This window comes from Lactuca sativa, chromosome 8, assembly GCF_002870075.4.
Source record: "Lactuca sativa cultivar Salinas chromosome 8, Lsat_Salinas_v11, whole genome shotgun sequence".
In the NCBI taxonomy this organism is placed as follows: Eukaryota; Viridiplantae; Streptophyta; class Magnoliopsida; order Asterales; family Asteraceae; genus Lactuca; species Lactuca sativa.
In genome coordinates this window covers 268,889,941-268,916,668 of record NC_056630.2, presented here as the reverse complement: position 1 = coordinate 268,916,668, position 26,728 = coordinate 268,889,941, and positions in this window count along the sequence as shown.

The window sequence follows — 26,728 nt, the reverse complement described above, 5'->3', positions numbered from 1 at the left end:
AAGGCATTTAAAACATTTAAGAGTAATTCAAAGGTTAATTAAAGGGGTATAAACTCACCTGTAGTGAGTGGTTCTGATGACAATGTTGGATTTGGTGCTAGGTGTCAAGTGGTGACTTGAGAACACGCGCGATCCTATTTAGCATATATAGGCACATATATGGATTTAATTAGCGTTATGAACAACTAATTGATGATTTTGGGACTACCTTAGGGACTAGTGAACACTTATAATGAAGTGTTATAATCATACATGATTGTATGAGGGTTTATAAGGCTATACAAAAGGGTGTATGGCCAAGATACACACTATATGTGTGTGTGCGGCCAGGTGTGCGGCCTAGTGTGCTGCCAACACATGTGTGCGGCCATGTTTGCTGCCAGATTGTGTGTGCTGCCATGTGTGCGGCTAGATGAAGATCTTGGTGCTCTTGGTGTTCTTGGTACCTTTTATGAAGATCTTCAAGGAGAATGGATGATACTTGAGAGGATTTTCGTGTTCTATGCTTGAAGAAATGAAGGAAGTGTTCAAGAATGATCTAAGGGTGGCATATATAGGTAGAGTGTGGTTACCACATTTGTTTTGATATGCAGGGCCTAAAAAGAAGTAGGGAGATGGAACATGGGAAGATGAACCTGATTATGGGAAACAGAAGATTGTCGCCTGTGACCAAAGTCGGTGTTTATTCTTTAGTGTTGAGTAATGGGTTAGGGATAGATTTAGAGAATTGCTGTTATTCGCCAGATATGGCAAGAAACATTATTTCTTTTCACGGGTTGTTTAGACAAGGTTTCAGATATTCTTTTGATAATAGTAATGGTTCTATTAACGTTTATTTGAATGGTGTCTTTTATTTCATTGCATTACCTTGTAATGGGATTTATGAATCTGTGATGATTGTTGATAATTTAGGAAATAATGTTTTAAATATTGATTCGTCTACTAGTCTAGAAAAAGCATGCTTGTGGCATGTCAACAAGAAACGCATAGCCAAACTCCAAAAGGATGGAGTGTTGGAGTCTTTCGACCTTAAGGACGATGACACGTGTGAGTCTTGTTTACTTGGGAAGATGACCAAGTCACCCTTTACTGGCACTTGTGAAAGGGGTGAGGGTTTATTGGATCTCATACACACTGATGTATGCGGGCCCTTTAGATCCACCACAAGGGATGCTTGCCGCTTCTACGTGACTTTTACAGATGATTATAGCAGATATGGATATATCTACTTAATCAAGCAAAAGTCAGAAACCTTTGAAAAGTTCAAAGAGTTTAAGAATGAAGTGGAGAATCAGCTGGGTAGGAAAATCAAGATGCTTCGGTCAGACCGAGGAGGAGAGTACCTAAGTCTTCAGTTTCACGACTATCTAAAAGAATGCGGAATCGTTTCGCAATTGACGCCTCTGAGGACGCCACAATTGAATGGTGTGGCTGAGAGACATAATCGGACCTTGTTGGACATGGTTCGTTCTATGATGAGTGGGACTTCGTTACCAATAGCTTTCTGGGGGTATGCCTTAGAGACTGCCGCCCATATACTTAACTTAGTTCCCACCAAGAAGGTTTCCAAGACTCCTCACGAGATGTGGACAGGGAAGGCTCCCTCGTTGGCACATATTAAGGTTTGGGGTTGCGAGGCTTTCGTAAGATGAGAGACTCACGACAAGCTAAAACCTCATAGTGAGAAGCGTTATTTCATCCGCTATCCGCAGAAATCTTTTGGCTACCTTTTCTATAGACCGAGTGACAATGTTGTCTTCGTTGCTAGAAGAGGAGTTTTCCGAGAAAGGGAATTGATAAGCCAAGAAGACAGTGGGAGGCAAATTGAACTTGAAGAGATTCAAGATCAAAATGATGAAGGAACCTCTGACACCGGCATTCAACTTGAGGGGGAAACTCCTGTTGAACCTGTTGACGAGTCCTTACCTCTTCGACATTCCACTAGGGCTAGTGTTCCACCCCAGGTTTATGGTTTTCATATTACTACTGAAGGGGATACATATATTAGTGATAGTACACTAGTAAATTTGGATGAACCTGGCAGCTATAAGGAAGCCATGGCAGGCCCAGAGTCTGCAAAATGGAAAGAGGTTATGGACAGCGAGATTCAGTCCATGTACGACAACCAAGTTTGGAATTTGGTTGATAATGTACCGGGTCGTAAGACAGTCGGGTGCAAGTGGATCTTCAAGAAGAAGACGGACATGGATGGGAAAGTGCATACTTATAAAGCGCGATTGGTTGCGAAGGGCTTTACTCAAACTCCCAGAGTTGACTATGATGAGACCTTCTCACCAGTTGCGAAGATAAAGTCTATTAGGGTGATGCTTGCCATAGTTGCATTTCATGATTATGAAATATGGCAAATGGACGTGAAAACCGCTTTCCTTAATGGAAAGTTGGCTGAGGATGTCTACATGAATCAGCCAGAGGGTTTTGTCAATGCGAAGTATCCAAATAGAGTATGCAAGCTTGAGAAATCCATTTATGGATTGAAACAAGCGTCTCACAGATGGAATCTTTGTTTTGACGAGAAGGTTAAAGAGTTTGGCTTTCTGTGAAGCGAAGATGAATCTTGTGTGTATGTCAAAGCCAGTGGGAGTATAGTAAGCTTCCTCGTATTGTATGTCGACGACATACTACTCACAGGAAACAATGTCCCGACCTTGCAGGAGGTCAAGTCCTGGCTTGGGAAATGTTTCGCTATGAAGGACCTCGGAGAGGCTGCTTATATTCTGGGAATAAGAATAGTAAGAAACAGGGAAAAGAGACTGATAGGACTGAGTCAGGATACATACTTGGAAAAGGTATTAAAACGTTTCAGTATGGAAAATTCCAAGAAAAGGGAGTTGCCAATCCAAAGCAATACCAAACTGAGTAAGACTCAGAGCCCGAGTACAGAGACATAGATAGATGATATGAGCCGAGTACCTTACGCTTCCGCAGTAGGCTCTATCATGTATACTATGACTTGCAGTCACCCTGATGTGGCCTTCACTTTGAGCATGGTCAGCAGATATGAAGGGAATCCTGGTAGAGCTCATTGGATTGTAGTTAAGAATATTCTTAAGTGCCTTCGGAGGACCAAGGAATGGTTTCTAGTCCTCGGTGGGAGTGATGACTTAAGGGTACGAGGGTATAGTGACGCTAGTTTTCAGACGGATCGAGATAACTTCCGATCGCAGTCGGGCTGGGTCTTTACCCTAAATGGAGGAGTAGTGACTTGGAAAAGTTCCAAGCAAGAGACCGTAGCTGATTCAACGTGCGAATCCGAGTATATTGCGGCGAGCGAAGAGTCAAAGGAGGCTATATGGTTGAAGAACTTCATTGGAGACCTTGGAGTTGTGCCATCCATAAAAGAGCCAATGGAAATTTTCTGTGATAATGGAGCGGTTGCCTTAACCAAGGAACCGAGAGATCATGGCAGATCTCGACATATTGACAGCAAACACCATTTCATCAGACATTGGGTAGAAGAGGGACTCCTCATTGTGAAGAGGGTATCATCAGAGGGAAACCCAGCAGATCCCCTTACGAAGGGACTGAGTAGGGTCAAACACTTGCAGCACGCTAGGAGCATTGGGCTGAAGGATGATATACGTTTGGATTAGATAGGAAATGTGTAATAGATAGTTTGTACTTGACATTCGATGAATAAATAAAATGTGTTATTTATGAGTAAAGCTACTATCATGTGTTGGTTATTTATCTATTGTTTCCATTTTTTGCATGTTTTGACTTCCTGAATGATATGATTATTCAAAAGGTCCGCAATCGGTCATATTTTGGAAGTAGATATGAATGAAGACTGTCATGAATTGTTTGTAGATTGTATAAAAGGTTTTAGACATAGCAAAGGTTTGCTGCAAAGTTCATGAGTGCTTATGAATATGAGTTGAGAATTGGATTAAACCCGAGTTTGCTGTATCACTTAGTGGTGTTTTATCTTAAGTGATCGCAAAGCGATCACATCATATAGTCTAAAAACTTAGAGATATGGTTGTTGTTTGCTGGTTGGTTATACATTGATAATGTGTAAACGCATCAGTAACTTGATGTCCTAAAACACATTATTGTGTGTGATCCATTAGTAAATAATAGATGCATATGAGTCGAAATTGATATGTTCCTTTTATTCTATGAGAATAAAAGTGATATATTGGCCACTTGATGATTTGATTTGACTTATGTGCCGGGCCCGGTCAGAATGAAGTTGATGTGTTCAACTAAATTCTATGTCAAACAAATCGGAAATCAAGGAACTACTGCTGGACAATAAGCATTGTCAGCATGATATCCAGAACAGAGGATTATACGATCCCTTATCTAAAGGACAAGTTGATCAGAGTTGACAGCAAAGTATAGGAGTTATGATTGCTAATCGGATTCTGAAGTCATATGTGAGATATAGTTACTAGACTTATCCAAGTGGGAGACTGTTGGAATAGTATCTAAGCCTGCAGTTATAGTTGGTATGTACTTGACCTGGTTGTGCATGGTCCTTTTGGGTTGCCTTCTCTAAAGCAACTTCACAAGGTAATTTAAGGAGAAAGAGAGAGTATTATGATTTATTAATATATTATAAGAATAATATATTAAAGGAGAAATTATATTTATTTAATTAGTATTGGTCGTAAATTAATTAGGAATTAATTTGGTGATCAAAAGAGATTAATTGAATAAAGGGGTATAAACTGTCAAATGTATGATAGTTGAGTTTTAGGTTAAGGAAACCTAATGGGCTTAAGGGGGAACGACACTATGATGGTTAACCATCATATTTTCGTCCAAGTCCTTATTCCAGAAGGTTCCATGGGCTACTTGGTGGCTAAGCTGTCCATTAGGGTTTAGACTGAAACCCTAGTAACCTGTAAGTATAAATATGACCCCTAGGGCATTGAATTTGGCTACCACTTGATTCTAACAGATCCCTAGGACGATTTCTAGCCTCTCTCTCCCTCTCTCATATTGCCTTCTTGCTTGTGGGGTTTGTGAACCATTAGAGGAGTTGCATTTGTGACTCTAAGCTCAAGAGAAGAAGAAAGAGAAGATCTAAACCAACAATTGAAGAGGTAAACATCTAGATCTGATTCTATATGTTATTTTTGTTGTTTATATGCTAGATTAGGGTTTGTAAGTCTTGGAATCAAAGCATGTTCAATAGTGAAACCTAGATCCAAGCATTAGGGTTTGTATGAGCACATAGGAATGTTTCTTATGTATAAAACCCATCAGTTATACTGTTGACTAAGGCAAAAGAAATCATAGACTCCAGGGGAGTATCGAATGAATGATACGCCTGACTCAGTCTAACAAAAGGAAACACAGACCCCAGACGGTATCAAATGAACTATACGGCTAGCAAACTCTAAAACAAAGAAACACAAACCCTAGACAGTATCAAATGAACGATACAACAAGTAAGGTCTAAAACAAAGGGTGAATGTGAAATCGTATGTAACCATGCTGATCGACGATAGAGTATCCGATGAACCTCCAGGTTACGTGTAGAGGTAGTGACAGTAGAGGTAGTGGCAGTAGAGGTAGTGGCATTATGTCACCCATGGGCCTTACAGGCGCGAAGTGTAGCTAGTAGTCAGGGTGTGGGAGTGTCAGTCCCGTATAGATCTATACACATGATGTTCACTCTCCATCTCGGAGACTCTGGTTACACGACGTTGGCACAATGAAGCATCGTAGAGGGAAATAGTGTGTCACATTCTAAAGTAAAAGAGAGAGATAGAGATAGATACAGAGACAGAGACAGAGACAGAGATAGAGATAGAGATAGAGATAGAGATAGAGATAGAGATAGAGATAGAGATAGAGATAGAGATAGAGATAGAGATAGAAATAGAGATAGAGATAGAAATAGAGATAGAGATAGAGATAGAGATAGAGATAGAGATAGAGATAGAGTCTCCTAACTATTCCTATAATAGTTACTAGGGTTCTAGAAACATGAATAATAGAAGGAGGCCTTTACTACCCAAGGCGATGCACTGGCTGAGAGAGAGAGGGAGGGAGAGAGAGAGAGAGAGAGAGAGCTTTTATGTCCATATATGTATACATGATATATAACTAATGTTTAAATGACCTTCGGACGGATAACCGATACCCACCAGACCACATCCCAACGAGGAAAAGGAAATAGGGCGAACTAGCCTTCCTAAGTCTTTTAAACATGATTTATATAACTATACAAGTACAGGCATGCATTTAACAAAGTAGAAGCATAGAAGTATAGAAGAAAACTTTGGTAAAACCTTTGGAAACCATTAACAATAAGAATTTACGACTTGATATCGTTATGTAAAACAAGCTTTGAAAACCGTTCATAAACATCTTTTGAATATAATTTGATAACACAATATAAGTAAAGAAAACCTTTGTTTAAAACACTGTTGTAACTGGTTTAGAAGTAAAACATACAGCACGAGAGACAATTTGAGAAAATATTTAAACAAGTAAAGACGTTTTGGAAAACCATCTATAGTATTATACTTGGTAAAACCGCTGAAAGTGTGATAAATCCTTGTGCATGCAAGTTATTAATCATATATGATTAATATTATAACTAGCATGTTTTAACTTGTATTCCCCCCCCCCTCATAAAAGCATGTGAAAACATTTAAAATGTTGATTCAGGGGTATGAACTCACCTGTTGTAAATGGATCGGGCGGAGGTGCCGGTTGGGTGCTCAGTGTCAAGTAAAGACTTGAACATACTTAGTGACCTATTAACATATGATGACATATGTTTACATACAATTAGTAATTATAATACTAATTAAACACGTATACACATCCTAATGTGCGGAAAACACTTTGGTTAAGTGCCAGGAGGCTATTGGGTTGCAATAAAGGAGTGTATGGCCTAGTTAGGGAGTTTACTCTTCAAGAGTAAACTCTTTATAGCGTTTTTGGCCCTAAGACCATATCCCCATGAGTTTACGGCCGTAAACTCATGGGTGGTGTATTATTGGATGCTAAAAGGTCTTATATCACTTGTAGAGTTAGGCTAGGTTCACTTTTAGGGATTAAGAAGGGTTTAAGGCTCCAAATGAACCACTTAAGGGAGTTCACGACTGTAAACATGGAGTTTACGTCCGTAAACTCTCACTTGGTCATTTCCTTTAGGAATTAAGCTCTTAAATGATAGAGTATAAAGTTCTATGCATTTTTTCAAGTCAAATGGGGAAGTTAGGGCATCATTTGGTCTCATTTTGGGAGTTTATGGCCCATGGACCAATCCTTGGGGGGTTTACGGCCGTAAACTCCTAGGTCATTGGTTTCTTTGATGTTTAAAGCCCCTACTTCATTGGTTGTTGGTTCTAGACATTTACCCAAGTCATATGAGGTGTTTGAGGGCAATTATAACACCTTAAAAGGTGTTCACGGCCCTTGAAGAGGGGTTTACGGTCCAAGAGTGTTCTTGGGCCGTAAAATCATGTTTACTCTCCATATAATAAGGTTTTGGTGTTCTAAGCTCGTACATGCAAGTCTACAAGTCATATCTAAGCCCTAGGAGTGATTTCGAAGGGTTTTGGGGCTTCAAAACCCCACTTATGGGTGTTTTACGGTCCAAGAGTGTTCTTGGGCCGTAAACACATGATTTGGACCCTATTGGATGTCTTAAACACAAATTTGCATGTAAGAGGAGCTAAACAACAAGTTAGGGTAGATCACTTACTAGTTTGTGGCTCGAAATGGGCGGTTTTTGGATCGAAAGCAACTTGTAGATAGAGAGAGTAGAGAGAGAGTGAAAAGGGTGTAAATGAGGTTTACTCACCCTTATATAGGGGTTTAAGTTGGTGGCTCGGTGGAAATCTACCCGATACTGACGTTAAACGGGGCTTTTGGTCGCACCCGATTAAATGGTCGTAATTTGACTTGGTTGAAACTAACACTTTTCAAGGGGTTATTGAGGGTGTTTCTAATTTGCTCCAACCCTTAAGAAGTCATAATAAAGTCCCTATTTAATTAACCTAATCAAAAAAGGTTAACGGACAATTTAATAAAGCGGGTTCTATTAACGGAAGATGAGGTTAAAAAAGACCGGATAGATTTTGGGTTGTCACACCAACTCTTCCTAATAAGACTTAATAGAGGATGTTATAGACCTATTTTTATAGAAGATATACTATTGAGGAGTATGAGTCACTAGTTGATGATAATCAGAGTGTGCCAGCTATCGGAAGTCATGGCAGACCCTAAAAGGTTGCACAATGGTTGAATGACATAGAGAGCGAGATTCAATCCATGTATGTTTCAAAATTAATTGATCAAGCACCTAGACCTATTTATTAAGCATAAGTGGATCTTTAAAAGGTAACAAATATGGATGTGAACATGTACATATTCAAACCAGCATATGTTGTGAAGAATGTGGAAGCTTATAAAGTTCATTTATGAACTAAGACAAGTATCTTGCATAATGGAAACCTTGTTTTAGTGATAGAATTCCAGGAGTTTTGAATTATGAGTAAAAGAAAGTGGGTCATAAGTATGTCAAAGACAGTGGGATTAATAGGAATCCTTGTTTGAATAAGAAAATTCAAGGAATTTTGAATTTAGAGAAACAAAGATGAATTATATATGTGTAAATGCTAGTGGGAGTATAATTGTTAACCTTAGAATGTATTTGGATAATACACAATCTTCTAACCTAATAGGTGTAATAACTTGGCTTAGATTTGGAATTGATTCTCCTATAATAACATGGGAGAAACAGTACACGAGGATCTATCTGATTAATTCATTGGATTAAGCTAGAAGCATGGAATCTCAAGGAAACTTGAGACTTAAAACTTCAAAAAAGTTCATGCTAATAAAGTATGGTATGAAATTTGAGCAATGATAATGTCCTATTTCTATAATTAAGCTAGAAGAGATGAGTCGTATCCCACAGACATTTTCTAATGGGATTGATCATGACTCGTAGCAGATTTAAGGACTTGTATGCCTTAAGTATGAAATGCATAATTAGATCAACTTGGAAAGAATAAATGAATCAAAATCAAGTACATTCCCTTGAGTCTTAGAATGAAAAATTAAATAGTCTTAGTATGGAAGTCATAAATGTAAAGGTTACATTGATGACAAGTTCCACACTTACAAAGATAATTTTGTTCGTAGTCGAAATTTGTGTTTTAACTAAATGGCATTGTATTAGCTTGGATGAGCACCAAGTAAGAAACCATAGTGGATTTAAGATTAAAAATTAGAGTATATTGCATCTTGTCATAATGCAATGGAAACTATATGACAAAAAGAAATTCATTAATAACAACATTGTTGAAAGTTATAATTGGTAGTCCTTATGAAAGTTCTTGTGACTATAAGGATGAACTTACCTTAAGCATAGATCCCTAAGTTACAAAAGCTCACATATTATAAACTTAAGAATTATCATTACATTGTTATTCGAATGTGATGACATCATTGTCAATAAGATCATATCAGAAGATAATCTAACAGATCCATTCACAAAGCCAATATCACCGACCAAGTCTGTTAGTCAGACAAAGTCTTGAGATAGTTGATCTACAAATGAATTGGCTTAACCACTTGTGTTTATTTGATTTATTTTAGAAATGTATAACAGTATGAACTGTAATTGTTTTGATGTTTATTTCGTAGAGACTTAACAAAGAGCATTTATTGCAATCAAATATGTGTTATTTATTACTATATTATTCACTTTTTCATGTTTTTAAGCCACTTCTAGGATATTTAATTATGTTCAAAACTCCACAGTTGGTCATACTCTTGGGAGTAAGTATTGGAATTTAAGACTTTCTTGAGTGTTAGTTGATTAGACCGTACGAGATTGGACATTGCAATAATAGTGTATCAATACTTGAAATAAGGATTTTAGGTATTTGAACCCGCACATAGAGATTATTTCATGATCTAGTCACAAGTAATTCTAAGTCGATTATATCTTTTATTCTTCGAACTAAGATACATATGTGATTTTACATACAAAATATGTTTTGTATTGGTGCACTCTAACGCTATCCATAACTGGTAGTCATAAAGGGTATTTCCATGTACGATATGACTACTAGACAAAAAGTATGTAGTCAAATTTTATTTGTTCTTTCTTCCTTAATAGGAAAAGCGATATCCTTAGTCCCCCTGGTGATTTAGTACTGATATATGATGTGTCTAGCTAGGTCCTAACTAAATTGATTTGTAAGATTTAGAAGTCAGATGTGAGTGTCATAAATCTTAATTGGGAAACAAAATTTTGAGCTCTGAGATTGACCTATTATCGATGTCTCAATTTCATACGGATATCTAGAACAAAGGAATTACTTATCACTTATTTAAGAGCTAAACTTAATTAAGATCAAGTGTTTGGCAATTATATTGAATGGCTAACTCTATGTTAGTTGATTGAGAAGTATTAAGACTTTAAAAGTTAGTGACTTATCTAAGTAGGAGACTGTTGGAAATAGTGTCCAAGGTCATTAACTAACTGAGAATATTTCTAAATAATAACAAGGTCCTTTGGGTTGGCCTCATGACACAAATATCATTAAGGAAATAAAGAAAACAAGTTGTTAATTTATTAAGGAATTAATAAACTAATAAAAATTATCTTGGTAATTAATTAAATTGTTTTTTATTAATTAAAGGATTAGAATATTTAATTATACATTTTGGATTAATTGAAATATTATATAAATCACATCAAAGAAGGATGGAATGAATTCTAGATTATGGGGAGTTTTGAATAAGGAAAGGATAAACCCTAAGAATTTGAATCTCTTGAGGATTTATCTTATACCTATAAACAGAGAGTTTGGGATTAAACCCTAATAGAATTTTGGAGCCTCTGATTTTCGTTCTCCCCTCTCGCTCTTTCTTCTCCATTTACGAATATGATAACCTCTCTACAGAGTTATAGGATTTTCATATAAACCCTAATAGGGTTTATGTTTGATTAGGTGTCTAATCCCATAACTATAATTGATATGAACTTGATTTGATAATAGCATGATCATTTTGGGTTGCCTTCACTCTAGCAACTTGACAGGATTACTTATGGAGAGAAAGGTTAATAAATTATTTATTAATATATTATGAGAATAATATATTAATTAGAAATCATACTATTTAATTAGTATTTAATCATAAATTAATTTGGAATTAATTTTGGGATTAAAGGAACGGATTAAAAGAACGGGGACTGTTTTGCATATCATTGATAGTTGCAAAACTGGGTTGATGGACTCCTTTTGGATGCAGTGGACGAAATCTATAGGGGGGGGGGGGGGGGGGGGGCTATAGAACTCGTCCAAGACATCTAGAAGGGGAAATCCATGGACTGCTTAGGGCCTAAGCAAGAGATTAGGGTTTCCACCTGAAAACCCTAGCAACCTCTAGCAACCTCAACTATTTAAGGACCCTTCACCAAGGATTTTCGGCCACTGCTTCATTTGAAAAAACGACTCTTATACGAAAATGGATCCTGTTGAGCTCAAACAGATCAAAGAATTAGAGAGGGCGAAAGTTGTAGAAAAATAAAATATTCATCAGATGACGATTGATCAAGAGGTAGAGAAACTCAATGAAGACCCAGAAGAATTCAAAAAGGTATTCACCGGTTTTTACAAGAATATATTTTTGCCCTCTAAGAAAATGGATCTTATTCTTGTTGTATCAACTTCCTGCTCTTTCAACCCTATGGTTTGGGGTAATTTGTGTAATTTTTCCCTTGTTATTTGTAATGGTATTAGTGATTTTTGTATGGATTACTATCAGTTATTATCTAATGTCTTCAAGTACTTGTATGTAATAGATTCATTGCTATTAGTTGTTTGCACCACAACTTCTTATAAACCAAAAGATCTACAACATTCAAAGTGTTAAACATGTCATAGAACTGAAGAAAACATAAGGTTTGTTTTCAGTATGTCATGGAACACAAAAGAACAGGACTTTATTGTGGTCTGATAAGGGAATGTAGGTGTCTATGGTTGTTAGCAATAGCGTTTTTGTTGCTTTGCAGGTATAGGATCACCTACAAAATAATAGAAGGGTGTTAAAAGTTGAGTTCTTTTATTTAGCTGGAGCAGAAATGTTATTACCTGTAGTGTCATATGACAGAGTTCGTACGACATTTGATGTTGTTGGTGAAGTTCCGAGTGTGAGATTACTTCCAACGATGGAGTACTTGGAACTGCTAATCGAGTGAGAGTGGTACTTCCTTCCATGTCTACAATTATGAAATGGATGTTATCAGTCACAGATGTTTTTACCATCTGTAACGAAATGGTTTTCAATACTCCTTTGCAGTCATTGATGATGGAAGGTAATATTTTTCTGTTCATTCCAGGATCATCTGATTTTAGTTTTCTGGGCCACAACGAATTAGTTTACGGGTAGGGTTGTTAGACATGGATGCGATTATGCAGCCAGTTGGATCAACTATGATTGCAGTCAGCTTATAGCTATAATTAGGACATTTTTATTAATATGTATCGAGCGTGAAATTAGTATTAACTCGAAAGAAATGTAACTTACAAAAAAGTGGGTGTCTCTACGGTTCCGTGGCCACTACAAAATCATCCATTACCCTTTTCAAATATAGGATCCTTTCATATTGGACACATGACTTGGCACCAGTAGTCAATAAATTCAAATTCCGACAGAGTTGCTTTTATGGTTAAAGTTTTTTCCTATAGTAGAACAATATTGAAATTTTGTTATCACACATACGACATATGTTAAGTAAGAGTAATAATGTGATAATACCAAGAGTTCGGCATGGGTTTTGTCTATCAGATTATACATAGTTGACGGTATTCCTAAGGATCTGGAGATTAGTCTTGAAGGGCCATTAAACCTGTAATTTTTTTTAGTTAGTATGTGTTCTCTTTGTATATTATAAATTTAATATTTACCTCAAGTTTTTCATACCTTTGAATCAGCTCTGATGTTTCAGGAACCTGTGGATTTACGTATACATGGGTGGCACTTGAGGACCCATACCTTAACCCTCTTATTAGATATGTAAATCGTTATGGATATTTATTTTGAGATAGAATTTGTTATTATTCATAATGTTGGAATGTGATTGTTAATTAAGTGGAAGATAGATGTGTATGGAATTACCTGCACTTGCAGAAGCTTTATGTTGGTAACTGCAACAACTGTCATTGCAGGAGGTGGGATGAGTTGATCACGACTAAATTTTTCAGGTACATGAGTGCACTCTTTCCACATATTGGTTGCTAGCTCATTGCCACTAATTTTGATGTATAGGACAATAATTAGAACTCTAATGAATATGTGAAGGACACATTATTTATTTTGATATACAGCTTACCTTTGATCGGTAACAATGAGCAAAACAAATGGCTCTCCATTTTGTTTTTTGCAGTCTCTAACTTTGGTCAATACACCAATGAAATCTGTTTGTTGCAGGGCATGACAATAAGTATAGTTTTTCTACTATGTATTTAACATTTCAAATACAAACCTGGGTAATATGGCGGCTGTTCTCGAAGTTCAAGAAGTTGTTCTTTGGAAACAAAACGAAACCAGTTCGTAGGTATAGTCACTGTATCAAGAAGCGGTCTAATAACAGAAACCAGACCAACATCAATGTAGAAATTACTCTCAAGAACTTTCTGATATTTGTCTAACTGGGGGCAACTGTATTCTGCGATTATGTAGCAATTAGAGATATGAAGAACAGATTCTATGTAATCTTGATTCGTTCTTTGGCCCAAGATCTGAATGCTTTCTGCCTAATATATTATTGGGCCATACATAGTTGAGAGCAGAAAAAGTAATTATAAATATGTAAAACATCATTTTCTATATACTTACATATTTGTCCACTCCAAGGTACCAGGTTTCATAGCGGCAATATTGTGGTTTCCACTTGCAGACTATCCGGATCTGCAGGGGATTTCCTACACATGTATATTTGAGTTTTGAAATGTTGTTCATGTCTTTGCAGTTGTCTGTGTAAATAGAAATGAATAACCATTAGTGTAGATACGTAACTGTTGTAGTATGACAGCTAGTTACATACTAAATTTAAATAATGAGATGTATGCGAAACTGAATGTTTATAAAAGGAGTTAGTATCTGTTTCTTGATTAAAAAACCTCATTAGAGTCTACTTTGTGCAGTAAATCCTTAAAAAAAAAATTGTGTGGTAATGCGAGTTGTGTTCATCAATGCCCATGAGAATTTTGAGAGAACCGGGGGATGTTGCCCTGGAGAGTGCAACATACGATTGGCCATGTGTAAAAACAAGCTGTGACAAATATATATCAATCCTCTTCGGTGATTGCCCTTCCCTCTTGTTTATGGTCATGGCATAACAAACTTTAATTGGGAATTGTTTTCGCGAGAAGTTAAGGGATAATTGTGATTGCTTGTGAATGAACTTTATCCGAGGTATGTAAACACGTTTTCCAATACATGTTCCCGTTATTATTGTTGCTTCGATCACTGTTGGAAGTAATTGAGAAATTATCAATCGTGTACCATTGCATAAGACCTCTCTCTTTGATTAATGTTTCTCTATAGCATTATCGGGGTGTTAACTTTCAAAGTCAGTGCATGAGGTGGAATTCCAGTAAAAGATAGTTGATTCAAATATTCTACTGGGTATAGGCCTTCTAGTTCGGATGTGTGCCTGCCATTTGGCTGCATTGCATATGTACTTCTATAAACTCTGTTATCAACATTAATCATTTCCATAATGAGGGTATTTATTTTGTCAGCCATGTCGTGTAACATCCCGAATTTCGCAGGTATATTTGAATCCCTCCTCTTTTATAAGTTGCCAATTGAAGTATGGAGACTAAAGTTGCCACTTTGAGTCAGGAAGGAGTATGATGAGCGTACATAAGGGTACGTTGAGCATACTAGGCGCGCCCTAGTGCGCTTGGCGTACACTCATGTACATTGGGCGTACTCATGTCTGGAGAAAACCCTAATATTTGGGGTTGGGGACTATATAAACAACCTTATAGCTCATTCCTCTGTTTATCCTCAGCCTCCATATCCTAGAAAAACGTTCTGAACCCTAGTTTTGTGTGAGAAGTGTGAGTTGGTGTGCATTTTGAACCTTTGAAGGTGAAGTCATTGCTCAAAGGAGTTGGAGAAGGAGAGCAAGGCTATAGATCTGAAGTTGTGTTGTGTCCAAGAAGCTCTAGAAGGTACAAAGCTTGGAACTTTATGCTTCTGTGTTATAGATCTAGTTATTTTTGTTTTATGGAAGCTTTCTTGTCCCAAAAGTCCCAAAATGGTGCATGTGATGTCTTGGACGGAATGGGTTGTCCTTTCAGACCCTAGAAGATGTCCTAAATGATAAAAATGAGGTCCCAATAGCTAGATTTCTCTCATGCATGAAGTAGGAAGGTCTTAATGGATTAATACCATGTGTTAAGAACTTTCTGGATGTCCAAAGTGATAAAGTTTGGAACTTTACGGTCTGCATACGTCCTCAGTTTGGACTTTTGACTTGTGGGCTTTGGGTTGGGCCGCTGTTAGACTTTTGGACTTGGGCCTTGTTGGGCCTGAATATTTGAAGTAGGCCCAGTTTTGATAAAGGGTCCCATGGTAAGGCCCAATTAGGAAGTTAGGCCCAATTAGGAAAATTGGGCCATTATTGGGCTTGTGCATATGGACTTGGGTTAAGTGTATTGATCTTGGTTCTTAGGCCCAAATTGGAAAAATGGACAATATGGGCCCTTTGGCAATTTTAGAGAGCCCACTTATTAATTTAGTGTTCACCATTTTAGGCAGTCAGGGTGGTTAGTGATATAGCGGCAGGAGACTCCCAATTTAGTTGTACACTACTTGAGAGGTGAGTTATCCTCACTATATCAACAGGGTCTAAGGCACCAAGGCCGGCCCTTTATATATATTTGTATCTGGACTATGGCATGATATGTTTATTGATTACATCCTAGTAGTTAGGATGGTGGTATGCTTATGCTTAGTGACCTGGTTAGGTCGGTGTCCTGGTTATAGGATCATTACTATGTTTGTGATTTGTTAGATCGGTTGACTGTAATATGCATGTAATTGTTTATATGTTACCCATGTGCACATGATTGTTTGTTTGGGGTTGGGTTGAGGCGGTCCTGCTTCGTGTTGTAGGCTAACATACCTGGGGCGGTCCGGATAGGTTGTAGGCCCTGAGGAGGCGGTCCAGTCATGCCGAAGGCTTGGGAGCGGTCCAGATATGTTGTAGGCCCTGAGGAGGCAGTCCAGTCATGCTGAAGGCTCATTTTACATGTTGTTTGTTATTATTTTGCTATGTGGTATATGTTGGTATTTTGGGGGTAACTGACTAAGCCTTCGAGCTTACATTTATTGATTTTTATTTCAAGTACTCCAGGTAACCATGGCAAGGAGAAGGCGTGACGTACACATCCTGACATTCTTATGATTTTGGATTTCTGGGAACTCTGATATGAAATCATTTGAAACAATTTGTGAATTATGTTGATGTTTGAATAATTTTGATTACTCAGATTGGTTATGAAAAGTTTAAAATTTTTAGTAAAGTTTTGGGTTGTTACAAGTTGGTATCAGAGCCTTGGTTTGAGTGAATTGGAGGAACACTCGTGTGAATCTAGTCTCAAATCAAGGAAAGGATTCTCCAAATGATTTTCAAATGAATTTCAAAATAAAGAAAAGGGATGTGATGTGTACGTCAGCGGAGCCAGTAAGTAGACCCCAAAATATTATACAGTTATTTGATTATGTGATATGATAGAACAGCATGCTAGTGCTAGCCTAGAGATCTTTAGGATATTGCATGATATAATTGCCTGGATATGGGATGCTTGCTAGCCTAGGGTTTCCTTTCTATGAGATTGACATCATTAATGTAGTCAATTAGTGTATGCATCACGGTTATACATGATTAGGATCTTATAGCCTGAGAAAGTTTGATTTGGCCTTATGTTTTGTTCTTGTCTGATTGGGGACTTAGGGTAGGATCGGATATTCGAAAGTCTATAGGGTCCATCGTTATGTATGGCTAGCTTACACTAGTGATGCAGGGTTAGTGGAAGTTTTATGTGTGAGTTGTAGGAGGCCAGTAGACTAGTTATGAAACAATTGGCCATTCACTAGGAGCAAGGGTTGAGTGGACACCATGCATGTGTATACTAGTGCATTATGATGATACTTGACTCAAATATCGGTAGGTGTGGAAGCTTGTATGGGCCCGTACTACTGAAAGCACAGGACCCATACGCATGTCAAGGAAGTCATAATCCCTAGGGCTAGTTGGGAGTTGGTTCCTAGTTATTATGCAGATTATCTGATATCTTCCTTGGTATATTTTCAGTATGGTGGTTACGAGACGCTTTGGGGCTGGATCCGGATCAAGATCGGGGTCAGGAGCTGGCGGTTAGGATGGATCGACACCGCCCGAGGTTATCGGTCAGATGGGACGGATGAGTTGGATGCCAGGATTCGTGAGATTCTGCAAGATGAGGTTGCTACTCTGTTTTGGGCGCAGTTACCGGAGATGTTTTGGTCCATTAATACCGCCATGGTTGAGGACTTTGACGAGAGTTATGCAGCCCTAGCTGAGACGGCTGCCACTGCAGCGGCATCAACTGTAACTGCAGCAGAGGGAGGAGTTGTCCGGGCATTTCAGTATCGGGACTTCGACAACATGAAGCCCCCTACTTTCGATGGGGTTCAGGATCCGATCGTCACTATAATATGGTTGTCTGATGTGGAGGGATGTTTCTGTTGGATAAGGTATCTAAGTCCATAACTATTTCTGGTATGTATTTGACCCGACCCGGCATGGTCCATTTGGGTTGCATGGCACCATGCAATTGGATAGACTAAATGAGAGAAATAACACTTGTGGTTTATTAATATATTATAAGTTCTAATATGTTAACAATATTATTTAATTAGTTTGATCAAGAATTAATCTAGAATTAATTAAGTGATCAGAAGATAACTAATTAAATATATGGGTTGATTATGTAAATCATCCATAACTTGTATAGTGGGCTAAGAGGCTCCATGGATAATCAAGTTGGGTTAAACCCATTGGATACTCCATGGAGGCTCCATGGGAGTTACAAACCCATGGGTCATGAAAATGAAGAGTCGTGACACATTAGGGTTTACATGGTGTAACCCTAGATGTGTCAGCACTATATAAAGCTCATGTTTCTCCGAAAATCGGCTACACATGCATGCTTGAGGGCTAGAGCCGATTTTTAGAGTGTTATACTTTCTCTCCAAGTTTACTCCATAGCATTTCGTGTTGTGTGAAGCATTTGAGGCATCACACTTGGGGTGCTATGCTCATAAGGTTTCAAGGATCAAAATCAACAACAAGGTATGTAGTTCTATCTTTCATTCAAGATAAAATTGTTCCCCATGTATGCTAGATAGGATCATAACATAGGAAATCAACTTTGCATGATAATTAGACAAACATAGATCCAAGGTTATTAGGGTTACATGTACACTTAGGAAGTGTTAGAATGCTCAAAACCCATCAGTGGTATCAGAGCCTAGGCTTCCTTGTTTGTTTGTTATTTGTGCAAAATTGTTGAAAAAATTCGATATTGTGCAATTTGCCTGCTGAACTCGCCGAGTCCATGGGGGGACTCGCCGATTTCATGTGTAAACTCATCCTACTCGCCGAGTAGGTTCATTCACTCGACGAGTAGAAGCCTCAGAATGCAGTTTTTCGACTTTTGTTGTTGGAAATGGACTAGAAACATTACCCTAAACTGTTTTGGTGTTTTAAAACTTGTTTTAGTTGGTGTAATGTTTATGCTAATCCATTTACAATGAAAATTATCAAAATTACAAGTTTTTAAGTGTAATTTATGATTCTTTAAATTGTTCACATTCATGTTCTTGAACTTATGAAGATTAGATGATCATAGGAATTCTTTGTAACCTACTTGGTAGTTTAATTCTTGATCATAATGTGTTTTAATGAAGTCCATAACTTGTCCTCAAGTTATGGAAAACCAAAAGCCACACTTTTATTAAAGCCATTAAAACAACACAAGAGTTATAAAAATGAAGTGTCTTCAATTTTAATACTCAATTAAATTCATAAGTTATGAGAAATGAAAAGTTTTGAAAGTTTACAAAACTTGCCCTCAAGTTTTGGAACAAGTAAAGTCATATTAAAACTTTAGTTCCAACCCTTAGAATTTTAAAAAAGTTAAAATTCATCCCTTATACTTTATAATATTATAAGTTTAATAATATATATATATATATATATATATATATATATATATATATATATATATATATATATATATATATATATATATATATATAAGATCAAGTCGTTTTACCGCAAGTAGGCCTCATTCACGAAGTCGGTCTATAAGGGGGGTATAACGTTGTTGCCTATAAAATGGCAGCTTAATGGGTGTCCACTCTCACCTACTGCTTCCTTGACTGGTGGAGGGCCGTTAGCCGAACGTGTAGGACAGTGACTTAAAAATTCTCTTTAAAAGTATAATGATTATTATAAAGTAACTAAATGTTTTATAAATTCTCAATCTTAGTTACTTTAGGAAAAATGTGAATAAGGTGCTAATCCATGAAATTACACTTTGCACCTTGTTTAAGTCGTTGGTGGAGCGTGTGTGGTTTACCGTCACACTAACTTGGACTTAACAAGGGAGGCAAGGGGTGACTTAAGGTTTTCCATGAGGTCGAAAGGAGCACGTGTGGTTTACCGGCACAATGATTAAGTGAAAAACATTAAGGGTACCAAGTAATTTGCATGGTTACTTCACACCTTGTTATGTGATCCTAGGTATCCCAGTCACAAAACATCAAGGGCACACTCGAGATTGAAACATGCCATTGAAAAGTGCAATGAATCTCAAAGAATCTAGGAATTTCTAAAAACCAAATAAAACCTAATAATTTATATTTCATTATCATGGTTGAAATTGGTGAATCGTCATTCACATACCTTTTAAATAAGTTATAACTTAGATTAGGGCATCCCTCTTCTAGGTTATAATATATTATGATTGGATCCTAGCCTTAATATTATATTTGGGTGTTTTATTAAGGACTATCCCTATATCTAAACTAAACTTATTTTCTTCTTAACAATATGTCTTCCAACAATGCTACTCCTGGCTCAAACCCTACTGGCTCCTTCTCTCTCATGAACCTTTGTGGGAGAGTCATCTTTGATGGATCCAACTTTACTGACTGGATCAGAAACATCAGGATGGTCACTCGTTACGAGAACAAGGAATATGTTCTTGACAAGGAGCTCAAGGTGCCTGAGCCAACTGCTACTCCTGAGGAGCTTGCTGAATATGAGGTTCATGAAAGAGATGCTACAAAAGTGGCATGCATCATGATGACCACCATGTCAGCCGAGCTCGAAAAGCTCTATGAGGACTACTATCCTTTTGAGATGCACTAGCATTTGATGGACCGCTACCATCAAAGTGCTCATCAAGAGCGATATGAAATCATCTCCTCTATGATCACAACCCGAATAAAAGATGGTGAACCCATCACAAGCCACATGCAGAAAATGCAAAGGTATGTGGATCGATTGATGAAGTTGAATGTGAACTTCCCTGAGGAGTTAGCAATAGATATTATTTTGCAATCCTTACCTTCGTGTTATAATCAATTCCGCATGACATACCACATGAATAAGGAGGAAGTTACACTTAGCAAACTTCAAGGACTCCTAAAGACCGCAGAATCAGGTCTTAAAGGTAAGTCGGTTGTGACCACTCCTACTACTACTCTAAACTCAACACTTGTCCTAGCAATCGGGAAAGGTAGAGGGAAGAAGAGAAAGAACCCTTCGAAGGGTACCAAGGGTAAGACCCTTGATGGCTCCTATTCTAGCGGAACCAAGAAAGGTTTCGTTACATCTTCTTCTGATCCCAAAGAGGCTGAATGCTTCTACTGCCACGAAAAGGCGCACTGGAAGCGTAACTGTCCAGAGTACCAGCAAGATTTGAAGGATGGGAAAGTGAAACCCAACCATGCAGGTATTTACACTATTTCATCTAATAATTTACTCTATTCTAACTATTGGGTCCTTGATACCGGCTGCGGTATTCATATTTGTTTTGAATTGCAGGAATAAGAAGAAGTGAGAATGTGGAGCATGGAAAGATAAACTTGATCATGGGGAATAGGAAAGTTTCACTTGTCACCAAGATTCGAGTTTATACTTTGTTGCTTAGTAGTGGATTTACTTTAGATTTGAATAAATGTTGTTATTCGCCAGAAATGGCAAGAAATGTTATTTCCTCTCATGCTTTGTATAAACAAGGTTTTACCTTTTCATTTGATCATGAAACTGGTGGAATAAATGCTTTCTTTAGTAATGTGTTTTATTTTAAAGCATTACCTTGTTATGGTGTGTATGAAATTGTGTCTGTTGTAGATAATTTAGGAAATAATGTGTTGTGTATTGATTCTACTAATGATAATAACTTGGATAAAGCATCATTATGGCATTGTCGTCTTGGACATATAAGCAAGAAACGCATAGGCCAACTCCAAAAGGATGGAGTCTTGGAATCATTTGACCTAAATTTAGATGATAGTTGTGAATCGTGCTTACTTGGAAAAATGAAAAAGTCACCCTTCACAGGTTCTTGTGCTAGGGGTAAAGGTTTGTTGGATCTTATACACACGGATGTTTGAGGACCCTTCAAAACTGCCACAAGGGATGCTAATCGTCATTATGTGACTTTTACAGATGATTATAGTAGATATGGATATGTTTACTTAATCAAGCATAAGTCAGAGACTTTTGAAAGGTTTAAAGAGTTTAAACAGGAAGTCGAGAATCAATTGGGTAGGAACATTAAGATGCTTCGATCCGATCGTGGTGGTGAGTATCTTAGTACTGAGCTCCTCGACTATCTAAGGGAATCTGGGGTTGTCTCACAATTGACACCTCCCAGGACACCACAGTTGAATGGTGTCGCTGAGAGGCGTAACCGAACCTTGTTGGACATGGTTCGTTCCATGATGAGTCGAGCTACACTACCAATCTCATTTGGGGGTATGCCTTAGATACTGCCACCCATATCCTTAATCTGGTCCCTACAAAGAAGGTTGCCAAAACACCTTACGAGATGTGGATTGGAAAAGTTCCTAGTCTAGCCCACATCAAGGTTTAGGGTTGCAAGGCTTTCATGAGACGCGAGACTCATGACAAGCTCAAACCTCGAAGTGAGAGGTGTAATTTCATCGGCTACCCACAAAAATCCTTTGGTTACCTCTTCTATAGACCTAGTAAGAATGTGGTCTTTGTAGCAAGGAGGGTTGTCTTTTCGAGAGAGAGAGAAAGAGAGTTCATAAGCCAAGGAGACAGTGGGAGGCTAATTGACCTTGAAGAACTTCAAGAGTCAAGTGGTGAAGGAACCTCAAACCCTAGCAGCCAACTTGAGGAGGAAACTCCTGTTGTACCTCCAATTGTACCTCTGAGGCGTTCCACAAGGAATAGGAATGTACCTGAGCATTACTATGGTTTCCATATTACTACGGAAGGTGAGACACTTATTAGTGATAGGACATTGATAAGTCTGGATGAACCTAACAACTATGCGGAAGCCATGGAAGGCCCCGAGTCTGCTAAATGGATAGCGAGATACAATCCATGTATGACAATCAGGTCTGGGACTTAGTTGACAATGTGCCAGGTCATAAGATAGTTGGGTGCAAATGGATCTTCAAGAAGAAGACCTACATGGATGGTAATTTACACACTTATAAGGCACGACTGGTTGCAAAGTGCTTTTCTCAAACTCCAGGAGTTGATTATGATGAGACCTTTTCACCAGTAGCCAAGATTAAGTCTATTAGGGTATTGTTAGCCATAGCTGCATTTCATGACTATGAAATATGGCAAATGGATGTCAAAACCGCTTCCCTTAATGGAAAGTTGGCTGAGGATGTTTACATGAATCAGCCAGAGGGTTTTGTCAGCACAAAGTACCCTAATAGAGTGTGTAAGCTTGAGAAATCTATCTATGGATTAAAGCAAGCACCTCGCAGATGGAATCTTTTCTTTGATGAGAAAGTCAAAGAGTCTGGCTTTTCAAGGAGTGAAGATGAATCTTGTGTGTATGTCAAGGCTAGTGGGAGTATAGTTAGCTTTTTGGTACTGTATGTGGATGACATACTACTCATACGAAATGACATCCCAACCTTGTAGGAAGTTAAGTCCTGGCTTGGGAAGTGTTTCGCTATGAAGGACCTTGTAGAGGCTGCCTATATTCTAGGGATAAGGATTTTGAGAGAACGGAGTAAAAGACTAATTGGACTTAGTTAGAGTACATACTTGGAGAAGGTTCTGAAGAAATTCAGCATGCAAGATTCCAAGAAATGAGAGTTACCCATCCAGAGTAATGCTAGACTGAGTAAGACTCAGAGTCCGAGTAAAGAGGTTGAGATAGTAGAAATGAGTCGAGTACCTTATACTTCTGTAGTAGGCTCGATCGTGTATGCTATGAACTGCACTCGACCTGATGTAGCCTTTGCTTTAAGCATGGTTAGCAGGCATCAGGGGAACCCTGGTAAGGCTCACTGGACAGCAGTAAAGAATATTCTGAAGTACCTGCGGAGGACTAAGGACTGAGTCCTTACCCTTGGTGGGAGTGATGACTTGAGAGTTGTAGGGTATAGTGATGCTAGCTTCCAGACTGACAGGGATAATTTCCACTCTTAGTCGGGCTGGGTCTTTACCTTAAACAGAGGAGCAATCTCTTGGAAAAGTTCCAAGTAGGAGATAGTGGCTGATTCAACTTGCGAATTAGAGTATATAGCGGCAAGCGAGGCAGCAAAGGAGGCTATATGGATAAAGAACTTCATTGGAGACCTTCGAGTTGTACCAGCTATAACGTAGCCCATAGAGATTTACTGTGATGGTGAAAGTGCAGTTGCCTTAGCAAAGGAACCAAGGGATCAAGGTAGATCCAGACACATTGACAGAAAATACCATTTCATCAGATATCGAATAGAAGAAGTACTCCTCATGGCAAAGAGGGTATCATCGGATGAGAACCCGGCAGATCCCCTCTCGAAGGGACTGGGTAGGGTTAAGCATCTCCAGCATGCTAGGAGCATAGGGCTGAAGGATGATATTTGTTTTAGTAGTTAGATAATTTTGAAATTTGTAAAATGTAGTTGACATTTGATGATGAATAAAAGTTGTGTTTATTTATGAGTAAAGTGTTGTTATCCCTTGTCAATCGTTTACTATTATTCCGTTTGCACGTTTTGACTTCCAGAATATTTATGTTGTTTTACATATTATTCAAATTATCCACAGTCAGTCATATGTGGGAAGTAGATATGAAGTAAGACTGTCATGAGTTGCTTGTAGAGGTCTAAGATGTTGGACATGGCCTCGACACTCATAAGTGCTCATAAGTTCTGAGTATTGGATTCAACCCACGCTCGCTGGTATCACTTCATGGAATTTATCTCGAGTGATCGCGAGACGGTAATATCACATAAGTCTTCAAACCTAGAGTATAACTTCTTAACTATGAGTTAGTTATGCATTGATCGTGCGAAACCGCATTGGTAACTCGATGTTATAAAACGTGCGTTTGTGTGTAATTTAACAAGTAGTACAACGAGCACATGGGTCGAAGTTTATCTGTTCCTTCTTGGATTAGAAGCTGATATCTGGGCCCCTCGATGATTTTGTTTTGACCCATGTACCGGGCCCGGTCAGAACTAAGTTGATGTGTTCAATCAAGTTCTATGTCAAACAAATCGGAAATCGGGAAACAAACTGCTGGACAAAAGTAAGACACTGTTCCATGTCTTTGTCCGGCTGATATCTAGAACAGAGGATTATATGATCACTTATCTGAAATGGCGTACCATCATCTTCTCAGTTCCAAGAAACCTTGAAAAGAGCTATGATTGCCGATCGGTTCCTGAAGTCATACTTGCAGTTATAGTTATTAGACTTATCCAAGTGGGAGACTGTTGGATAGGGTGTCTAAGTCCATAACTATTTCTGGTATGTACTTGACCCGACCCAGCATGGTCCATTTGGGTTGCATGGCACCATGCAATTGGATAGACTAAATGAGAGAAATAACACTTGTGATTTATTAATATATTATAAGTTCTAATATATTAACAATATTATTTAATTAGTTGATCAAGAATTAATTTAGAATTAATTAAGTGATCAAAAGATAACTAATTAAATACATGGGTTGATTATGTAAATCATCTATAACTTGTATAGTAGGCTAAGAGGCTCCATGGGAGTTACAAACCCATGGCTCATCAAAATGAAGAGTCATGACACATTAGGGTTTACATCGTGTAACCCTAGATGTGTCAACACTATATAAAGCTCACGTTTCTCCCAAAATCGGCTACACATGCATGCTTGAGGGCTAGAGCCGATTTTTAGAGTGTTATACTTTCTCTCCATGTTTACTCCATAGCATTTGGTGTTGTATGAAGCATTTGAGGCATCACACTTGGGGTGCTAGGCTCACAAGGTTTCAAGGATCAAAATCAACAACAAGGTATGTATTTCTTGTTGGGTTTTGAGCATTCTAACACTCGTATGGTGTACATGCAACCCTATAAACCTTGGATCTATGTTTTCTCTATTATACATGCAAATAAGAACTTTCCAAGGCTTTAATCCTAACTAGCATATTATGAAGTTCTTATACTACAAAGTACTAGTTAGATGACATACCTTTTGATGTAGCTTGATGTCTTCAAGCTTTAAAAGCTTAGCCCTAATAGTGTGGAAGCCTCAAATGGAATCACAAATCACCAAAACACCTTGGAAGACTTTAGAGAATATGGATACTTGGTTCTCTCTAGTGAAATCGGCTAGCCCTTCTTAGTGTACCACCCTAGTACCAATTTCACCAACCAAGGACATCTTTATATAGTATGGAGACTAGGGTTAAACCCATGACCTTTCATTTCATATGATCCATGGGTTAAACACTCCATGGACTATCCATGAAAGCTTAGCCCAACCTAAATGAACTTGGCCCATTCCGTATATATAAGAGTCCATATTTAATTAGTTCATTTTGATCACTTAATTAATTCTAAATTAAGTCTTGATCAATACTAATTAAATAATATGATTCCATATTAATATATTAGAACTTATAATATATTAATACAAATCATAAATATACTATTCTCAAAAGACTATCCATATAAATTGTGTCGGTGAAGTGCAACCCAAATGGACCATGTTGGGTCGGGCCAAGTACATACCAAATATAGTTATGGACTTAGACATTAATACAACAGTCTCCCACTTGGATAAGTCTAAAACTATTATTGAGTATGACTTCAAAACCTAACTGGAAATCGTAGCTCTGAAAGCCGCTGTCGAACTCTGATCTTGTCAACGAACTTGTCCATTAGATAAGGGATCACAGATTCCTCCATTCTAGATATCATATGGACTGAGACATGGATTATAATCATTCTCTCTGTCCATTTGTTGTTTCCCGATTTTCGATTCATGATGACTGACTGATTGAACAAATCAAATCAGTCCTGGCTTGGCCAAGCACTCACATGTGTCATCATTAAATCATCAAGGGGCCCACAAATATCGCTTTTATCCCGAAGGTAGAAGGAATGGATAAACTTCGACTCATATGGCTTGTTCTGCTAATTGTTGAATCATACACAAAGGCACGTTTTATAACACCGA